Below are 22,490 nucleotides of genomic sequence, written 5' to 3'. Positions count from 1 at the left end.
TATTAGGTAAAAATATAATAACTCCTTTCCAGAGATGAGTGCTTCTTCCTGGTTCAGATAAGAGAAAATAAAATAAAATAGGTGAATCAAGTGAATAAAAAGAGATAATCAAATTCAATGTGTCAGTAAACTCTCAAATCTATTCCTATGTTTTCATAATTGCATTATCCATACTCATTGTAAGAGTAACTGAGCAAAAATATTCCTGTCTTCTACCCTGTTACCTAACACATAGAAGTAAAGCAATTAGAAATAAAGAATCAGAACTAATTTAACTGGGCTGCCAGGTAAATTATCAGGGTTGTGTGGTAGGTTGCTTTAGGCTACAAACCACAAGGTCACTAGTTCAAACCTATCAGCTTCTCCTAGGGAGAAAAATGAGGCTATCTGCTCCCAATAATATTTATAACCTTAGAAGTCCATGGAGGTAGTTCTTCTCTGCTCTATGGGATTGTTATGAGTCAGAATCAAATTGATGATTTATGCATGTGTGTGTGTGTTACATTTCATTTTTTTATGGGACACCTTGTGAGTTGCTAACTGCAAGGGCAGCAGTTTGAAACGACCAGCTTCTCTGTCAGAAATATCAGGGTTTGTAGTCCCATTCAGTTACTGTCTCAGAAACCCACGGGGGAAGTTCTACTCTCTCCTATAGAGTAGCTATGAGTGGACATTGACTCAATAGCAGTGGGTTTGTTATGGTCTAAGAGTTGATGTGATGGCTCTGTGCTTAGCTTTTTTATTTATGAGACCCAGGAATTAGGACTTAAAAAGGTTATCAGGAACCCATTCTTTATCTTTTCTTTTTTTCTTCTCTCTTCTTATAAATATGGCTAGTTGATAGATGGAAAGGTGGATGGATTGATGGATAGATGTTGGAATGGACGGATGGATGGATGGAATGTCAGAGAGAGATAGCGAGAGAGGAAAAACCATATATGAGAATAGTGGATTGTAGTAATCTAGGGTCAGATTAAATAATAAACAAAGTAGACAAAGACTCAAAACCAAATTCCCTGCCATCAAATCATTTTCAACTAATAACTGTCCTTTTTGGGTTTTGGGGACTGTGATCTTTACAGGTACAGCGAACTTCATGTTTATCCAATGGAGTGGTTGGTGAACTTGAACTACCCAAAATACTGCTTGCTATTCAAACTTAACTCATGGCCTTGCCTGGGCTTTCTGTTTACTTTCTAATCTGTAGTGAACTGTTTCATATGTTTTTTTAACCAGGATGTGAAAATTTTTACTCCAGATTAGTAAGAACTACAAATAAGTGCATGTTTACCTTTTATTACTGGGCATTTTGTAAATTTTAAAAGAGGTTTGATTCTATGGAAATATGTTTTAAGATTGTGGTGGGGGGAGACAGATAGATATCAGCCACACCAGGAAGCAGAATTTTTGATGTGGTCATGTAAGTAAGCCCAAGTAACTCATGCTACCTTGCTTACTGGGAGTGTGTGTCCAGGTGTCTAGAGAAGCAAAGGCAGTGACAATCATATATGTATATGAAAATGCTTTATAAGTAGGCATCCCAACCCAGCCCAACTGAAGTCCATGAATCCAGCGCTAGCTGGAACCCACTTCAGACTCACGTAGCTGCAGGTCAATGACTCCTAAAGGGAAAGCAGGACATAGATCACAAGTCCATGGGTACACAGTCGCCTGGTCAGTGGAAACATGGCCCCATATAGGCAGGTCATGGGGTAAGTGAGGCCCTCATGGGGCTGCCTCTGGAGGCAGGCACAAAGTCCCAGCAAACAGGAGACAAAAGTGTAGAGAGAGGGAAGGCCCCAGTTTCTCTCTTATAGAAAGGTCACACCCCCAAGGAGACATCATCAGTCTGATTGAAAAGTTGGACTCCATCCCTACACTTTCATACAAATTCAAGTTAACATAAAATCTAATTAGAACACTAGAAATCTAACTAGAACATCCAATACTGGTAATGCAGTATCAATATTTTAAAACAATTCAGGTAGGCAGTTCAAAGCTACCAGTTGTTCTTTGGTGAGCAGTCTCTGCAAAGATTATAGCCTAGAATACACTGTCATACAGTGAGTACAAATCACTTGATAGCACACGACAGCAAATCAACTTTTAGCTAAATTTTCATTATTTGGTTGATAGCTCACTTTTTCCTCTATTATAACTATTAAATGTATAAAAATAGTTCAAAAAGTTGATGAAAAATGGAATAAAAATATAATGGAATTCTTGAAGGATTTTTGAAGTCTCTTCTACATATGTCATGTTAATACATATGTGTATAATTACATAAACAGTAGATGTATTTTCTGTATGTAATCCACCCACACAAACATTGTACCCACACAAAATGTGCATAGCACATATAGAAAACTAATGCTCGAGGAGATTTCTTGGTTGACTATACATTACTAGTATAATGTAAACATATCACACACTCACATATATCACAAAAAGCTACTATGATAAAATATACTCTATAGAATTTCAAAAACTAAAAACTCCTGTTGCTACATTTTCATTTTTATGAAGCCCACCTGGGAAAATTAAATCTGTTTACTAAGAACTTTCCTTGTTTACTGGCTAACAATAAAACGTTAATGGTGGCAATCGTGATTTGGGTTCATTTGACAAAAGTCAAAGCTGCCCTAGAAACACATGCTAGATTTTCCAAACAGCCCCTAACATTCTTCCTGTTACATGCATATAATTTGTAAGAAGTAAACATGACTTAATAATTTACAGCCATGACATCCCGGACTACAAGTGTAGCATTCATCACAGTGATGTTAAAAAAAAAAAAAAGTCTAGTTTAGATACAGGCACATGGAGTAAGTTAGATCTAAAACGACTGAGTAGCTGACTATGAGGATTTGTTGAAATGGAAAAATCACACAAATGTACCAGCAAAAGAGGCTCACGTAACAGGAATCTCTGTTCTTTTTTCAGCAACATTTACAATAATGCATATTCGACGTCGTCGTCAACTATTCCAGGGGGAGCCAGGCATTGTCTCTCATTTCTTCCCAGAAGAATTATCCCAAACCTTTTTGTTAGTTGGGGATCCCCACTTGCTGGGAACCTTGAGTGCTGATCCCTTTTCTCCCACTTTCTGAGACTTATTTTGGGGGGTGAGTCATTTTCTGTTGGGTTGACTTGAGTAAGGAGGAGAATGGCCGCTAGAGCTGGTAGGGGTGCTCTCTGATGTGGAGGGAAGAGCTTAACGATTTTCCAAGAGATTTTCCCATGTTCTCCTCTTTAGTTGATGCAGAACATTACATGCAGTTTAGCTTATTGCCTCTGGCTACTGGATTTTAAACTTCACATTCTTCTAAATCCCCTCTTGACAACATCCCAGTGCAGAAGCAGGCTTCGATGCCATTCTTCACTCTACTTCAGGAAGAGACACTTAAGACAGCATTCACGATGACAATGAAAAAGAAGGGCAGGTGCAGTTGTCCATGCGTCCACAGTTCTGAGAGCAGCCACATCCAGCTAGGGTGCTGGAGGCCTATAAAATGTGCTCCAACACTGGATTGAATTTGTGGTACAATTATTAGCTTACAGCACCTATGCCAATTGCTCTTCTTATGTTATGCTACTTAATCCTCCCCATAATTCCAGGAGGTATTGATACTATTAGTACTCTCATTTGCTGGGATAAAGAAAATAGTGATGAGCTATATTTCCATAGATTACACAACCAACGACTCTCCAGGTTAAGATTCCCATCCAGTGTGTCCACAGGCTTCTCAGTTTTCTAATATAAACTAATGTGCTGTATTTTCTCCTTAGCATTCTGGCACCGATTTTGTTCTAACTCAATGCCTGCTTTGAGGCAGCTGTTAGTTTTCCTTTTGCCTTGGTTTTCTCACTTGTCATGATGAAAACAGTGGAATCCGTGGAACTGACGACCAAGACCGCCTTTGAATTCTGCTTATGACACACTCTTTGTCACCTGCTCCTTCCTAATACTTTCAATTAGACATGGGTTTCCCCAGTGCTAGCTACAATTTTGTATTTGAATCATCCCCCTCTGTTTCAAATGTCCTTTCTATGATCACCATGACAACAACTTAGAACACAAAAGTCTGTTATCAAATTCACAGGCATCAGCCTTTTGGGGAAATTGCATTTCCTGTTGTCTAATAAAAATTTTAAAACTTGAGTTTCGTTTCTGGTAAAATGATGAACTAATAACACTAACCTAAGAGATTATCAAGTGCACCTATTAAAAAAATCATTTTACTGGGGGCTCGTACAACTCTTATCACAGTCCATCCGTCCATCCATTGTGTCAAGCACATTTGTACATTTGTTGCCCTCATCATTCTCAAAACATTTGCTTTCTACTTGAGCCTTTGAGATCAGCTCTTCATTTCCCTCCCCGCTCCATTTTGATAAGTCACAAACAAGCAAGATGAAACCAGACCAACAATTGTACATTTGCACACCAGAATAGTAAACCCAATACCACTGAAGAAATATCAAAATCCCACAGACAGAGGCGAATCCAAAGTGATTAAATAATATCTGCTATTGTATCAGATGCTTCTAAGAGAGAATCGCACCATTGGTGAAGAACAACGAATATACCATGTATTGCCAGAGGAATGTACACATCCATAAGACAAAATACAACCCAAATACACCTTAGAACGGATGATGATGAGACTTCAGCTTGCTTCTTTGAACAAAGGATCAGAAAAGAGCAACCAGCAAAGAAGGCATCAGGGCTGGTAAAGTGAAGTCCCGGATGGAGTGAGATAATGGGCACAACGGCAAAAACAACTGACTCACACAAAGCATGATCAGGAATATGGAATAGAACCAGGCAATCCTTCCAATTGAAACGCATCCATTCCTGTGACTTAGTATTGGGAACACCCCTCTCTCACCGCCAACACACTTTTTCTCATCAGAAAGACAGCTATCCTCAAATCCGGTCTATATAGTATTTCACAAAGAAGGGTCACAAAGGGGCTTTCAGAACAAAGAATTGATCTCAGCAACCAAGGCTCTGAATACAAAAGCTATGTGAGGGCTTCCATGGAAACCAATGGATAAAGACTAGCTCCTTATGGTCTGGGTTTGATTCGGCACACTCGTGATTCAGAATTCGCACTCTGCAACAATCCTGGTGTAGATAGTAAGCAGCATCGTTTGCACCGGTATGTAGAAGAATCCGTTTCCTTTATCTCTTAGAACCACTCCCCTTTCCATGATGATGAAGGGGTAGCCATAGGTAAAAGAAACTTGCAATCGGAACCAGAGCCCACTAAATAGCATTTATACTCGTGATTATCGATATAGATTAAAATATACGGCTTCCAAGTTATAGAATCAACCATTCCTAATTTTTAACAAGGTTATAAAGTTATGAGTTAAACATTATAAAACAATGCCATTAAAGAATAGATTAGTTGTTTCTGACACCAGTATAGTAATAAGATAAATTCTGCTGTCAAAGATTTAGGAGTTCACAATTCAGAAATTGAGTTTTATCTCACTGAGGATAATCTTTTGTTGGATGCATCGTAAGCTACAATGACAACTACCGCCCACATAAATTAACACGCACTTCATTTAGGACCTAAAGACTTTCGCTTTAAGTATGCTATGCATAGGTCCCATTTTTTCAAATTATACACCCTGCCAAATAATCCAAAAACTCAGGAAGCTTAACATTTTGTAAGTCACATTCACATACACAAAAAATTATGTAATAGAACCCTATTTAAAATACAACTAATTTTATCATAATAAAGCTATGATGGAATATCATTTATCCAAAAAAATGTGGCCAAATACAGCTGTTTAATTCCTGGAAATGAAATTGAGCCATGCATACATTTTGGTGACATGGGTCTCCAGAATGACAAAGAGGACTTTTGTCGAGAGAAGCTAGTGACCTGGTGCTTGCAACACTGGGCCCACACAAAAGACCAGTTGTGAGGGAGGAGCAGGCCCAGGTGGTGTTCTGTTTCATTGTACAGGGGGTCCCTGTGAGCCTGAACCAGCCCTGTGTCACTAACAATCACAGTTGGACTGGTATTTACTTTGATTGGTTAAGGTTCCTGGAACCATAAAAAATAATAATAACACAAAATAAATTACGAGTCACTCATAAACTTAAAATCTGAAAAAATCAATCTGTGTAGGATAATATCTACTCATCCATAGTCAATGGCAAGGAGATCACATGTGTACATGCTGGATCTCTGGCAGAATTAGAGACTTTATTTTCCTTTCCCTGCATTTTTTTCCATTCCCCTGCCACACAAATCACAGAAGGAGAGCAAAAAGACCCACTTCACCATTTTCATACAAAATTAATTCATCTGTTGATGAAGATGTTTTCTACTATTTCATATCCAAGTCCCAATCTCTAGTCACAGTATAGTCATGGACTTTAACAATACAATGGTTCCATTGTTCCTTGTATAATATGCTAGGTACATTTTTGAACTGCTTGTACAAAATTTTAAAAGTTTTATTAAGAAAGAAAAGTTCAGTGTCTTGAGATTGGTTTGTTTTCCCCTGGTCAGTATTGTACGGAAACAATTTCTAGGTTTCTAGACGCACATTAGACACCAATACACATACCTTCAGATACTCAATGGAAATATGCTCTTTAAATATAGATAACAAAAGAAGAAAAAGAGAAATATTAGGTCACTAGATGGTGCCAAAATGTTATTTTTTACTTCATTACCTGGAATTCTGGAAAGCTATTTTATTCATTTGTTTAGCATTACCGAGTCAGGTAAGATGTAGCACAAAACATAAGTTAATGTGAACAACAAGAATATTTACATGATAATACGTTAAAAAAATAAGTTGTCTGTTGTAATTGTATTAAATTTTGTTACCATTCATCAATATACACTACGGTCCTGTTTTTGACAATCTCAAAATAGAATACTGAAAAGTTATAGATACTCTATGCTTATTTTTAGATTCATTGTAGTAAATTTGCTTCTAAAATCTTTATAATTACTCATCATATGTGTAAATGCACATGTAAGAATTAATACTATTTGTCAGTCTACTCAGAAAATCCAGTCACAGTTTCCTTTTAATAAAAATTAGCAGGCACATTTTTGTGCATTAAATACATTTAAGACCTTCTGTTGAAGCCAGAGACTTTCTGATAGGTGTACTTGAGTCTCTGTCTTATTTTAAGCAAAAAATACCAACGAATAATATTTACATATAGGATATGTTTTCTTTTCCTCTATGGTTGGTAAAAAAAGAAACTGCAGCAGAAACACTTTTGCAAACAAACCAAATGTGTGTGTGTGTTTGTGTGTGTGTGTGTGCGCGCGCATGCGTGTGTGTGTGTGTGTGTGTGTGTACCACACCTGAAACAAATCTAGAGTGAGATCCTTGTTTTTGCAAATGTCAGGATTTGTAGGAGTTATAGAAAAAAAAAAGACTGAGCTCAGAGAAGCAGCCACAAGTAAGCTTGAGAGAAAAGCATTTGCATTTCTACACTTCCCCACTGGCATAATCACTCAGTGAAGAGTTGGGGTGAGGGGAGGGGTCCCTCTCTTTCCAATTTCCAGTCATCACTCCTTTCCAGAACCTTCAGGAGCTCTAACAACGTTAAGTACTTTAGAGACTGAATGGTGGAGGAGAGAAGACTCACTTGAAAGTCTCTACACCAGCTTTCATTACTGGATCCAATCGAACAAAGTGCTTCTCGACTTCTCTGCTAACAGCGTTTGCTCTGTTCTACATCCATATTCAACATGAAAACTGATTTCACAACCCAGATAGAACAAAAAGGAATCTATCCAAAAAAGGGGGAAATCAATGTCCCAAACACTGAGATGATCCTAAGGAGAAGCCCATTCCTCGGAGGAAGGAGGTATATGATGCCAGGACCGCCATTTCTAACTGCCAAGTTCCTGATGGAGTTTGGGATGAAAACAGGGGGAGGGATAAGATAGTTTCTAGGGAATATTTTCCCTTCACTTTAATTCAGCAAGGTAACTGCCACTTTCCTCGCATATACTGAAAATATTACTTCAAACCAAACTTGTGAAATTAATGACAGAGGAGTATATTAGAAGATTTTATAGCCTGTAGTAACCTCATTTGGGTGATGGGTTTTTCTGATGTAATTTACAGTAAGGCCGGGCTTGTTTCTAACTTAGGTGGAGATGCCATTAATATAGATTATTTATAGGGCTGCTTGATACTCTATTTTACAGCCTGTTTATTGGTTGAGGGCTGGGGGAGGATGCTAGTCTGTAGCAACCACCCTCTTGCTTGATGGCAATTAATCCTACCTGGCACGGCTTTACTTTTCTGGGCTGTGGACAATGTAACACTGACTTTGACATGTGGACTTTGTCCTGACTGAAATTATATCAATAAATTCTCATAGTCTTGTCCCAATGCACAAGAGTTTCATTTGATAAGCACCGGAGCCGAAAGAAATAAAGTATTCTACATTCTTTGGCTTGACATGCAGGAACTCAACCCAAATTGTGGCTTATTTGGATCTATTTCTTGAGCTAGGGTTTCCCTGAGATTGAGAGCGTCCTGTGTTCTTTCATGCCATACAAGTATGTTAGAAGGGTATACATTAGGCACAATGCTGACAGGTTTACCAATTTTATCTTCTCTCCACAGCCTCACCAATATTGGGCTATCTTTAAGCTTATTTAATGACTAAAATAATGGGCACTTAAGGGTGATTAAATGAGTTAGTCAAAGACAACAATTTAGCACAGAATATGAGAGTAAGACATGGGGTGAAATTATAAAGGAGTTTTCAGAAAATTGAAAACTGCACTGGTGAGAAAAATGCCAGAAAGTTTGCAGATTATTATGAGGATTATTTAATCACAACCATGCTCCTACTCATTTTCGGCCAAGGATCGCCAAGGGCTGTTGGATGGGGATCTTGTTGAACAATCTTCCCTTATCCACCCTTGATTTCGGATCTCAACTCTCCAGGCTTCTTTTTGTTCGGAAAAGTCAAAGAACATTGAAAAGAAACAAGATTATGGATACTCGGGGCTGTCCAAACTAGTGTTCCGCAACGGAGTAAGCCCAAGAGCACAGCATTCTTCAGGGTAGGGTTAGGGAGGTGGTAATATTAACTTCAGAAGCATGCAAGCATAGGGAGAGGCTATGTGGTGACATCATAGCTTTATGTTTTGAAAATTCTAATCTCATAATTGTTTCTTTAGTTTTGCAGTATACTTTTTGTCTTATATTCATAAAGCAAATAGTCACTGTAGCCTATGTTTCTGGTAACACAATCAGTTACATTGGCCTTATATTGAAAAAGTATATTATTAAAACAGTGCAGAAAAGAGGGGTCATTGTGGTAAGTTAAAGTTGGAAAGTAACAAGGGATTTTAATATTTCCTCCACTTACTGGTTTCTGCTCAGATAAATTATAAGTAGCTGTCCACAGTTTACATTTAGACTGTCCTTTTTATTTTCTCAGCAATTAGGGTTTTTGTTTGTTTCTTTAGTTGGCTAGTATTTTTTCCCCTGTTTCTCTTCTTCTTTGGAGTAACGAGTACCCTTTACTTCATTTGCCACCATCCTTAAAGTTATCAATGAAGCTACTCAATCTCAAACTAGCTGCCATTTGACTCTCAGCTTGTTATATAGTGTGGTGGCCCGAGATGAGAGGGACTGACACAGGGGCTGCAATGATAGGAACGGGGCAGTGTTTCCTTCTGCTGTGCATCGTCATATGGGTTGGAACCAATTAGATGTCACCCATCAACAACAACACCACTGACATCCTAAACTAGAAGGAGCTCTGGTGGCTAGTAATGAGGCCATTGGGTTACTCACTGCATGGTCAGCAGTTCAGAAGTACCAGCAGCATCGCAGGGAGAAAGATGACTCTTTCTACTCCCATAAATGTTACAGCCCCCAAAATCAACAGGAGCAATTCCACCCTGGCCAATATATAAGAGCACCATGAATCCCAATGGACTCAATGCCAGTGAGGGGTATTTTTTTGGGGTTCTATTTTAAACTGGCATGTGGGGTGGAGTCTAGCCTGTCAATCAGGTAACAGCTTGGTGACTTCATTTGGGAGGCACAAACAGAGATCAATGGCTCACTGGAAATCAGATACAGATTCACTCCCTGCAAGACATTCCTGTTAACAAGTTACATGGAGCTCTGCTGATAGATCCAAAGTCCTGGAGGTGGAGGAGCCAAATGGAGACCCATGCCAGTGCTGAGCTTCTTCCACCACCACTGGATCCACAAGATTTTCCACCCACTGGTCTGTGATTGTCCTGCACTCAGCATCATTGCATGGGTGTGTGACTCCTAGATTTGTTTCTCTAGCCCACCCAGACTAACACATGGAAGTTGGTGACAAGTGACTCCAGTTATTTCAATAAAAATGAACAACTCTTCTTCAAAAATCAGATCATTACAAGTTCAACCCAAAGTCTGAAGTTTCGTGCATAAGAGCTGTGTAGTCTCTCTGCTATATTTCTTTTCTTTTAATCCACTTGATACACCCTAACATTTATCAACTTAAGATTCCTCAATAATCGGGTAAAACAATTGAGTGAAAGCATATGATTGTTTTTACAAGAAACAAATTAAATAAATAAATAAATCCCCCACTGCCATTGTGTCAATTGCAACTCAGAGTGACCCTATTTATTGGGCAGAGTGGAACTGCCCCGGTAGGTTTCCTGAGACTGTAAGTCTTTGCAGGAGTACAAAACACTGCCTTTTCCCCTTGGAGTGACTGGTAGTTTCCAGCTGCAGTTAGCAGCCTGGGTACCACCTACACCACCAGGGCTTTAACTTAAATAGTGAACACTATATCTGACACAGAACGATGGTTCACATATCAGCTTTGTCCCCTTCCCTCTCACAACCCACCTCTCTCTGCACCACTGAAAGTACTCCTGTTAGTCAGCAATGGGCTTTTACATTAAGACTATCATATTCAAAGTCTTATGATCTTTTGGTTCCATTGCATTGTGGCCAATGCTTCCCTAGTTATATCTTCACTGTTACCCTGATGCCCGCATTTCATAACAAGTTACAGTGTTAGTCTGGGTAAACGAGGGAAACAAATCCACAGAAATTCATATGTATAAGGGAGAGTTGTATATAAAAGGTAAGGGCACATCAAGAAAACATGCCAACCCAGTGCTAACCAAGCTCACAAGTCCAACATTAACACATACATTTGACAACAATCCACAAAGTTCTCCTCCATCTCACAAAACAGACGCAATGATACCGACTGCAGGAGGAAAGTCAAATCAGTGAACGTGTAAGCATCTCAGCACTGACGGGTCTCCACATGCCTGCTCCAGCATCCAGGGCTGCATTGGGGTAGGTCCATGTGACTTTTCCTCAGGAATGTCTTGCAGGAAGTGACCCTTGCAAGCTGAAAGCAGGGGACTGGCTAAGGAGCTGCACCCTGGTCTGACCATCAGAAAGCAAGAGACCCGAGGACTAGAAAACCGAGGCTCACCAAGCCATTTATTGCCCCGCCCTTCAATTAACCCCACATGTGTTTATAAGTCAGGTTGACAAAATAAACTTTAACTACCTCAGTTACATTTTCAACTGCATAGAAATTCCCCCATTTGAACTCAAAGGTCTAGGAGAGGGTCTCCAATTTAAATCAACATAGGGAGAGAAGACATTAGTGGGTAATGGAGGCATGGTGGAAAGGGGATGGGAGAAGGACATATTCAGACTATATTGGAATTTAAATAAGAACACGGCCGAAAAGGCTTATTCCTGTTTATGCAAGCCTCTATAGAAAAAGATTTAATGTTACAACATTCAGATTAGCTGCAGACATTTTCCCAACCCAATCCCACATGCTTTGATCAATGAGGCAAAAAGATATCACTGATTTCTGGACACTTTGTGGACTGCATTTACCACCCTTTAAATGTCACATTTAAGTTTCAAACCTAAATCATCAGCAAATAAAGTTCAGCATAAAAAAGGGAAAATTTCTTGGTGATGTTAATTGATGTATTTGGAGATGGGTGTTAAAAATTGTTCCATCCTCATAGGAAGAATGGCTGGAAGGAATTCATTCAAAATGCATTTGCCAGGAAAATGGCCTCATGCCACGGTGAAAAGATCACCCCCGTAAACAGAATCAGGTGCATTTTTTTTTAAGTATTAAGGTACCTGTATCTGCACCTGAATGTAGTGGAAGTTGTAAATATGATACCAAGATGGGCAGAGACTGACACTAGGAAATGAGTCACTGTCTTGTTCCTTGAAATTATCAGCCTGACTCTTGAGTATTCTTTTTTGAAATCTTCTGGAAAGGTCTACACAGGGAATAAAACACTGAACTTAAGGTCTTTTTGATATGAATATTTGGACCCAAATGTTATTTGTCATTTTCTGCTTTTATCTCTATTGACAATAAATTCATATTTCATAAATTAAGGGCAACAAATTCAAAATCTTCCCTTAGCTGTTGAAGTTAGATAGAGTCACAATACTCTCTTCATGCATGTTCTTAGAATCTGTTACATCTCAGTAACAATCATAGATGGATGCTGGTACAGGAAGGGATTTTATTTGCTACCTTCACTGTAGAACCTTACTGTTGTGTGCTATCCAGGCAACTCACAGGAATACTATAGAACAGATAGGAATTGCCCCCACTGGTTTGTAGCCTGTATATCTTTATGGGGCCAGATCTTTTCTCCCTTGACAGGTGGGTTTGAATACCTACCTTCCAGTGATCAGCTAGGCACTTAACCACTGTCTACTCTTAAACCAGCCTACGTCAAACTAATTGCCATTGAGGTAGTTAGTTTATTGTACCAATCTGGCTGATAAAGACACATGGAATTAACTAAAGGGTGGAGAGATAAATGACTCAGTGAGTCTCGCCATTCTTGTCTCTTGCTCTTTGATCATCAGACCAGTGTGCACCTGCCTTGCTTGTTCTGTGCCTCAATTTGCAAGCTACGCTACCTGTGGGACACCTAACCCGTGGACTGTGTTACTATAATTTGAGGTTCCTTCAAGACCTGATTTGCCACACCATTGGAATTTACATCTCTTGAGCTGGGGACTGATGGATGGACCCTGTCATCTGGCTGACTGTTGGTGACCTGCCTTGCTGTTTGCTGTCTGTGCCCGGATAGCCTGAATTGCCCTACAGAGGACAACCCAGTGACCCTCAAGACTTGAAGGACTGCCAGTGTCCCACAGCTGTCTTATGGGAGTGAGTTGCACTGAGCCATTTGTACTGCTTTATGATTGAATGAACTGTTTATTTCTAATATTATCTATCTAGCTATCTGTGTAAATATATATAAAATTATTAGCGTTCTGGTTTGGTTTCTCTAGAGAACCCTGTCTAACACACTTACCTTCCAGATATCAGCTAAGCATGTAACCATCGTGCTACTCTTAACCCAGCCTACATCAAACTAATTGCCATTGAGTCTCTCCTGATTCACATTGACCTTCTAGAAGGTTTCTGGCACTAAATCTTGACAGGAGTAGGCAGCTTTGTCTATCTCCCTCTGCACAGGTGTGCAGGACTTCAACCTCCAAATTGGGGGTCACAGTCCAATAGCCATCCCTCAGCATACCATCATGAGACTGGGTAAATGCCTCAAGAGATGAGATCATTAAATTCAAATCATTTAAACTTTTACAAAGACTAACTCAAGCATAAGCATTTTCTAGGACAGTGAGAGTATAATAGAAATATAAATCAAATTTCAACAATAAAGATTTTCAAATGTATATTCATTGATTATTATCATTAGAAGTACATCTTTTTCTTTTTTTTTTAACTCTGGAGACACTTTATTGATCAGAAGGAATGGATACCATTGGTGAAAGCACAATTAACGTTGAATTTAGTTATTTTGGAATCCAGTTCCTGATGTGCTACTGATACTGTACAACTGGTTCCTTCCCTTAGCTGGTTTCTCCCATCTTCCTGCTTTCAACTTTGTTCTTTTGGGTTTTCAGTATCTCTTATTAGTGTTTATTTGTTTTTAAAGATAATTTTATTGTGGGCTCTTACAGCTCTTATAACTATCTGTACATCAATTGTATCAAGCACATTCATATGTTGCTATCATTATTTTCTAAATATTTATATTCTATTTAAGCCCTTGATATCAGCTCCTCTTTTTACCCTCCTTCTGCCTTCTCCTCCTCCTGTCCACTTGATAAATTATAAATTATTATTCATTTCATATTTTACACCAGTCTCTGTCTCCCTTCCTCCACAGTTTCTTCCTGCCCCCTGTCCACACATTCCCCCTACCCTCCTGGTATTGCTACTGCCATTTCTGTTCCTAAGGGGTTTATCTGACCTGGATTCCGTGTGTCCTGAATTCTTGTTTTTAGTTTAATATGTGCATTTTTAAAAATTTTATTGGGGGCTCGTACAACTCGTCACAATCCATCCATTGTATGTCAAGCACATTTGTACACTTGTTGCCCTCTTCATTCTCAAAACATTTGCTTTCTACTTGAGCCCAGAAGTACAGCTTTCTTGACTGGATTTACTAATGATGGCAGCTCATTTAAACCGACACTCACTCTTTTATGGAGACGTCATTTCTCCCCATCTTCTCCCTGCAGCTTCCTTGATGCATATTGCTGATAATCGATCCAATGAGTGATTCTCTTGGGCAACCATTCTTTGGGGAAAGAGATGTTCTTCACTCTCAGGGAGCATATTGAATTTAGGAATCCACCCCCTCACCTGCCACCACCCTAGGAAATATGTTCCCCAAAAGAAGATACAAAACCTCAATACCACAGAATCTTTGCAGGAGCATATCATTTCATCGTTAACCCTTAGAGTGAGTAGTAGGTTGAAACAGCTAACCCTGTGGTTAGCACAGTACGTAACACTCCAACCCTATTAGGATAAGCATAGAATTATGAAATTCCAATGCACTCTTCCCCATTGAGAACAACTCAGGCTGGGTTGACCAGAAAAACAAATTCAGTTACACTCACATACTTATAAGAAAGAGCTTTACATCAAAACGTGATTATATATCAAGAAGAAAGCAGCCCAACCCAGTCCAACTTAAGTCCATAATCCATAAGTACAAGACTAGTCCATAAATCCTTGAGACTCAGGAAGCCTGATGCAGAATGTTGGAAGATCACTGATCTGGGGTGCAGAGTCCGGTGGATTCAAGGTCGGTGGAGATAGTATAGTAGCTCTCAGAGTCCCAGCAGGCACAAACGCAAACTGGTGGAGAGAGAACATTTCCCAGGGTTCTCCTGATCTGAAGTTTACACCCCCAAGGAGATAGCATCAGGCTGTCACCTGATGGACAGGTTGTGAGATCAGGCTTAAAGAGTCTTGCTTGAATTATGCCCATTCCGTGCATTGCTTGCCCACTATGTTTTCCATCTTCTCATTGGAGTGTCTATGGTGACTCATCATCCCAATTTACTTGGTTCTATGGTGAGAGGGTTGTTCTACTTCCTGTTGGTTGTCTTCAAATATATTCTAACTCATGGCAGCTCGTGTGTAAAATGTAGAATTCTCCATAGGATATTCTGGAATCGATGGTGGTACTTTATTGCTAACCAAAAGTTCGGTACTTTAAACCCACCCGTTTCTCCATGGAAGACAGCTGTGATGGTCTGCTTTATTAAAGATCTACAGCAATGAAACCCCTATGAGGCTTTCTTTCCAAACCTATTCTACTCCAACCCTACGCTGAGTGAGAACAATCTCACTGGCAATACGCTTGTAAACCTTATGATTCTTACCCGTTTTCTTTGATTATTCCCACCTGAAATGGCTGAAGGAAATTCAATAGATATTAAAATGCTGTTTAGGGAAGAAATGCCGATTTTGTACTTCCCAGGAGCAAAATTCATGTTGCTTAGACAAAATGGCTAATAGAAGTCTCAACCAGCTGGATATACACTGCAACAGGTCCAAGACTAGAAACACAAAATGAAATAGCTGAAGAAAACTTTGAACTTGAGTATTTTTAGTAATTATGTTTGGGATCTTACTGTGCTCGATTTATATGGATTAATCCTATTATTATTGATGTAATATGTGATATTAATATCATAAATTATGCTTAGAGAGAACTTGTACGTCTGCCCATCTTCAGTCTCTAGGATGAGATTTACTATAAGGGGTATTAGGGATTGCTAGAGATAAATGGCATCTTGTTTGAAGCTAAGGTAGGATAGAGAAGTTAGAAGAAGGAAACCCAAACTGGGAATATGCTGCCTGTCCATCGGATGGCTGGGAGGCCCTGCCTGTCCTGGGGCCTACACATGGCTGAGAGAACTTCCCCCGCCTGCTGCAGTGCTGCTTATGGCACAAGGCAGCTGTACCAGTGATCTCCAGCACTCAACACTGCTGCGGGAACTGCTGCCTGGCCTCCACTGTGATCTTGCCTATTAGAGAGTAATTCTGCCCAGCATCTGTTGGGTCCTACACCAAGTGGACACACCACCCCGCTACCTTCAGGCAGGCTTGGCACTCCTCCAGCCCCACAGTCAAGCGATTAGGACTCAGCGCTCTCCTTATGTTCTATTCTCTTACTTTCTTTTTTTGTTCTTTCTCCCTTCTCTCTTTCCCCTAGCCGTCACTCTGACCAGACCCAGGTTTTCCTTCCTTCCTTCCTTTCTTTCTTTTTCCTTCATTCTTTCTTTCTTTCTTTTTTTCTTCTCTCCCTCTCTTTCCTTTCACACACTACTGCTGGCTTCTGGGACACTACCCTCTGCCTAGGGCAGTGGTTCTCAACTTTCCTAATGCCATGACCCTTTAATACAGCTCCTCATGTTTTGGTGACTCCCAACCATAAAATTATTTTGGTTGCTACATCATAACTGGGATTTTACTACTGTTAGGAATCAGGCAGTATTGGGAATCGGGCCTGTGAAAGGGTTGTTCGACCCCCAAAAGGGTCACTACCCACAGGTTGAGAACGGGCATAGGGCAACTCTGCCCAAACAGCAGGGGGAACACCAGCCTGCCCTCTGTGAGAGTGCTGCACACTGTACAAAGCAGCTAAGATAGCCCTCTCCAGTGCTCCACGCTGCTGAGGAAACCTCCTCCTGACCTCCACGGTAATCTTGCCGACTAGGGCAGTTCTGCCCAGCTTCTGCACCAAAAGGATACATCCACCTGTCACCTTGGGATAGGCTTTAAACCCCTCTGGCCCCATGTTCAGGTGATCAGGGATCAGCTATCTCTTTACTTTTTTTTTTTCTGACTCTTTCCCATCACATTCAATCTCAGTGAGCAGTTACGTTGGGGTTTTTTTATTTCCCTTTCTTTCTTCTCTTATTTCCCCTCCTCTTCCTTTCTATCCTTCAACAAGCCACTGCTGGCTACCAGTCCCTTACCCTCTGTGAAGGGTAACTCCGCCCACCCAATGGGGAGAGCTCCAGTCTGCCCCCTGTGGCAGTGCTACACACAGCATGGCACGGGGCTTAGCTAGCTCTTTATCTCTTTATTTATTTTTCTTTAGTGTCTTCTTTCAGCCTTCTTCTTTTTCCCCCTTCTTCTATCTTTTCTCTCTTTCCCACCACAGTCTCAGCAGACTGGGTTTTTCTTGTGTGTTTCTTTGCTTTGTATTTTGTTCTTTTTTTGTCTTGCTTTGCGTGTATGTGTTAGTTTTGTGGGTTTTTTTGCTCTTGTCTTTGTTTTCTCCTTTCTCTCTTTTTCTTCTCTTCCACAAGCCATTAACAGCCTCTAGATCACTCCCCTCCACCTAGAGCAACTCTGACTGCCCATTTGGGGGAGCTCCTGCCTGCACTTGTTGGTTTTACAAGTAGATGGGGAAATCATGCTCGCCCTCCACTGCACCCCAAGTGGCTGAAGGGCATCTCCCCTTCAAATAGCTCCAGGAATGCCCACCTACAAACAACAGCTCTCCAAGTGACTGAGGGAACTCCTTCCCACTTTTGTGGTGATACACGCTGCTGCAGGAACATCTACCCAATATCCATGGTGATCTCTCTGACTAGGGTAATTCTATCTGTCATTCACAGTGCTCTATCCCAAGGAGGGTACACCCACCCACCCTTCATGGCACTCCAGTTGCAGAGGAAACACCACCGCCACCCGAGGTGCTCCAAACCCTGCCGGAGAAACTACCAAAGCTTCATGGGAAATTAGAGAGTGAAGTCCCATCCTCATGGGTCTACAACCACCTGACCAGTGTCCCATAAAGGGACTATCCAACTCATATCCCAAATAACAGAATACTACCTGTTAAGAGTAAAACAACAGGAAGATACAGGCGTGGTCCGATCCCCCAGTGCAGCTTCCCACAGATAGTTCGAAGAAATAATCATACAGATCCCCCAAGAAAGAGCCTAGTGCTCTTCGACTTTGGAAGATGGTTCCAGTCTTCTCTAAAATAACATGTAAACAGCAACTAGCCCCAACAGCCTCAACAAAAATTCAGGAGAAACAGAAGACAATGCCAGAGTAGTCATGAACCAAATGATGTGCATAAAAGAAGCAGACATTGACACAACACAGAACAAAGTCTTCATGTTTCTGCTTGGAGTCATACAGGACATGAGGGAAGCAATACAGAAAAATGATGAAATGATAGAGGAGATAAAAGCCAAGCACCAAAGGAAATACAAGATCTAAGGGATTAAATAATAAAATCCACTAGCAAAGTAACATACTTTGCCAACAGACTTGAGGAGAGAGAGAATCACACCAGGCAGACTTCACAAAATGGGGAAAGTAGCGAAATAAGACAGTCAGAGAAGCTGAAGAAAACCTGAGAGGCATGTCTGATACTATGAATAGGAACAATATTAGAATAATTGGACTACCGGAACAAGATCAACAAAGAAGTCAACAGTGAAAATAGTGAGGGGATGCTTACAGGAAAACTTCCCCAGCTTAATAAATGGAAATCAGGCAATTATTTAGGAGGCAAAAAGAACACCAATCTGACTTAATCTCAAGAAGTCACCAAGACACATAATAGCCAAAGAGCAGCTAGGGAAAAACAAATAGTCACTTAAAAAGGTACACAGGTAAAAATATGTTCAGACCTATCAGCGGGCATGATGAAGAAGAGGAGGGAGTGGAGTAATATATTCAAAAATTGAAGGAAAATAATGCAAACCTAAGAATACTATAATCCAGTCAAACTATCTATTAAAATAGATGGAGAAGTATGAATCTTCCCAGACAGGATAAAACTCAAATAATACGTTAAAAGAGACCCAGCCCTACAAACGATCCTTGCCGACCCAGTATAGGCAGAAGATCAACACTCACCGAGCTAAAATAAGTGACCATCACAAAGAACAACTCCACCCCGAGGATGACAAAGAGAAAAGAGCCCCCAAGATAGCATCAGCTCAATGGTAGAAAGAAGGCAAGAATGAACCACACACACACATGCACACACACGCACACACAAAACACAAACTAAGATAGGTAGGTAGGAAAACACCCAACACAAAAGGTACAAGGTGACATCACAGAGTCCACAGATGGATGTAATAACACTGAATATCAATGAAATAAACTCAGACATTAAAGGCAGAGGCTATCAGACTGGTTTAGAAACACAATCCATCAATCTGCTGCACAGAGGAGACATATCTCAAGCTGACAGACAAAAACAGGCTGAGAATTAAAGGCTGGAGAAAAATATACCAAGCAAATGGTAAGTCAAAATAAGCAAGAGTAGCAATCTTAATCTCTGACAAAATTGATCTCATGATAAAAGCCATAACAAGAGAAAAGAATGACATGGAGGAGCACTACATAATGCTCAAGGGACTGATACACCAAGAAATAGTGACCCTAAGAAATATATACAGATGCAATGAGAGACCCGCGAAAACCAAACACTCCAAAAGATGAGAAAATAAATCACAGACTCAACAATTATAGTAGGTGACTTTAATACGCCACTCTCCGAAAAAGACGGAACACAGAGAAAGAAACTTAAAAAAGGAAGCTACAGATCTTAACACCACAATTGAACGACTTGACCTGATAGATATTTTCAGAGCTTTCCACCCAAATGCAAAAACAATTCATATTATTTTCAAGCCCACGTGACACATACTTGAAGACAGACCACATGCTCGGACACAAGTTTAACCTGAGTAATTTCAATCACATAGAGTTTATACAGATTCCTCTCTCCTACCACTAAGCCACAAGGCTCGAAATCAACAAAAAAAAAAAAAGATGAAGAAAACAAGGGCAAACAATTGGAGGATGAATAACTATTGCAAAAGGACCGTATTGGCCCAGATAACAGATGAAATCAGGAAGTTTCTAGAATCCAATGAGAGTGTAAATACGACGTACCAAAACCTTTGGGACACAGCAAAGGCATGTATCAGAGGAAATTTGATAGCAATACATGCACACATGAAAAAGGAAGAGAGACTTATGGTTGATATGTGGGCACAAAACTTACACCAATTACAGCAGAGTTAAAAGGACAAATCTACTAACAGCAAAAGGAAAAAAATAATAAAAATCAAGGCTGATATACTGGAGAGGGAAAACAAGAAAACTATGGAAAAATTAATTCAGCTAAAAGTTGGTTCTTTGAAAAGATTAACAGATAGACAGTTGGCAAACCTAGCCAAAGAAAGAAAGGAATAAATTTCAATTGCAAGGATGAGGGATAAAACAGGGAATATTACAATAGACCCTAATGAAATCAAAAGAATAATTACACATTATTATGAGGGCCTGTACTCTAATGAATTCAACAACTTGGAAGACATGGACAAATACTTGGAAAACAATCCCTCCCTAGACTATCCCAGATGGATGTCAAGAATCTCAACAGATCCATAGCAATAGAAGAAATAGGCAAGGTTATCAAGAGAGTACCAACCAAACATCCCCCGGCCAGATGACCTCACAGGATGATTCTACCAAGCATTCAGGGAAGAACTGACACCAATCCTACACAAACTCTTACAGAAAATAGAAAAAGATGGAAAACTCCCAAACACATTCTATGAAGCTAGTATAACTCTGATAACTAAAGCATGCAAGTATACCACAAGAATCAAGAACTACAGACCAATATCCCGAATAAACATTGAAGCAAATATCCTTAACAAAATACTGACCAATAGAATACAAAAGCATATAAAACTAATAATTCACCATGACCAATTGGGATTCATACCTGGGATTTAGGAATGATTCAGCATATGAAAGACCATTAGTATTATTCACTGCATTGACATGAAGAAGTATAGACTCACAAGATAATATCGATAGAAGCATAAAAGCATTCAACAACAAAGAACACCCATTCCTGTTTAAGGCAATCAAGAAGATAGGAATGGAAGGAAAATTCCTCAATATTATACAAGCTATATATGAAAAACCACAGCCTATAGAGTAATCAATAGAGAAAAGATGAAAACAATTCCACTGATAAAGGTGACCGGAAAAGGATGTGCCTTGTCCCTACTCCTATTTAACATTGTAAGGGAGGTCCTAACTAACAACATAAGACAAAGAAAAGGCATCAAAGGTATTTGGGGAAGGAAGAAGCAAAACTATTGTTATTCACAGACAATACGATTTTATATATTGAAAATCCCCAAAACTCCATAAGTAGAGTGTTGGAAACCATAGAGGAGGTTGGAGGATACAAGTTCAAGAAACAGAAATCTATCGGACGTCTATACACATCCAACAAGACCACAGAGGAGGGGATCCAAAAGGTTGTGGCAAGCACAAATATCTAGGGATATACCTGACTGAAAAAAAAAATGTAGGAGGAAATCTACAGAGCACTATTACAAGAAACCAAGAGTGACCTCAACAAATGGAAGAATATCCCACGTCAGTGGATTGGAAGTCTCACTATAGTAAAGATATCAGTTCTACACAAGGCACTGTATATCCTGATAAGAGTGCCATCATCCCTTTTCAAAGAATTGGAAAGACGGACTTCCAACTTCATATGGAGAGAGAAGTCCAGAATTAGCAGAGAACTCCCCAAGAAGAAGTGCAACGTCAGAGGGCTTGCTCTACTTTACCTTAGCACATATTACACAGCCACAGTGGTGAAAACAGTGTGGTTCTGGTATAGCAGCAGATATTTAGAACAATGGAAAAGAGCTGAACACCCAGAAATTAAATCATCAGCACACAGCCAGCTGATTTTTAATAAGGACCCCAAAATATCAAATGAGAAGCAGATGTCCTTTTCAATGTATGGTGCTGGAAAAAAATGGATATGTACTTGCAGAAAAATGAAGCAAGACCCTTACCTCACTCCATGCACAGGGTGGATCACAGAGCTTGAGCTAAAATCCCAAATTATTAGGGCCATTAATGAAGGAATTGGGATAAACCTGAGATCTTTGGCACAGGGAATACAAAGCCTATCAGAAATAGGGCAAGATACAAATACAAAGGAGTCACAAAAGACAAGTAGGATATACTGAAGATAAAACACCTGTGTGCATCGAAAGAATTCACTGAGAGAAGTAAGAGAGCTCACAGA

Source organism: Tenrec ecaudatus, chromosome 18, assembly GCF_050624435.1.
Source record: "Tenrec ecaudatus isolate mTenEca1 chromosome 18, mTenEca1.hap1, whole genome shotgun sequence".
In the NCBI taxonomy this organism is placed as follows: domain Eukaryota; kingdom Metazoa; phylum Chordata; class Mammalia; order Afrosoricida; family Tenrecidae; genus Tenrec; species Tenrec ecaudatus.
This window is presented reverse-complemented; position numbering follows the sequence as displayed.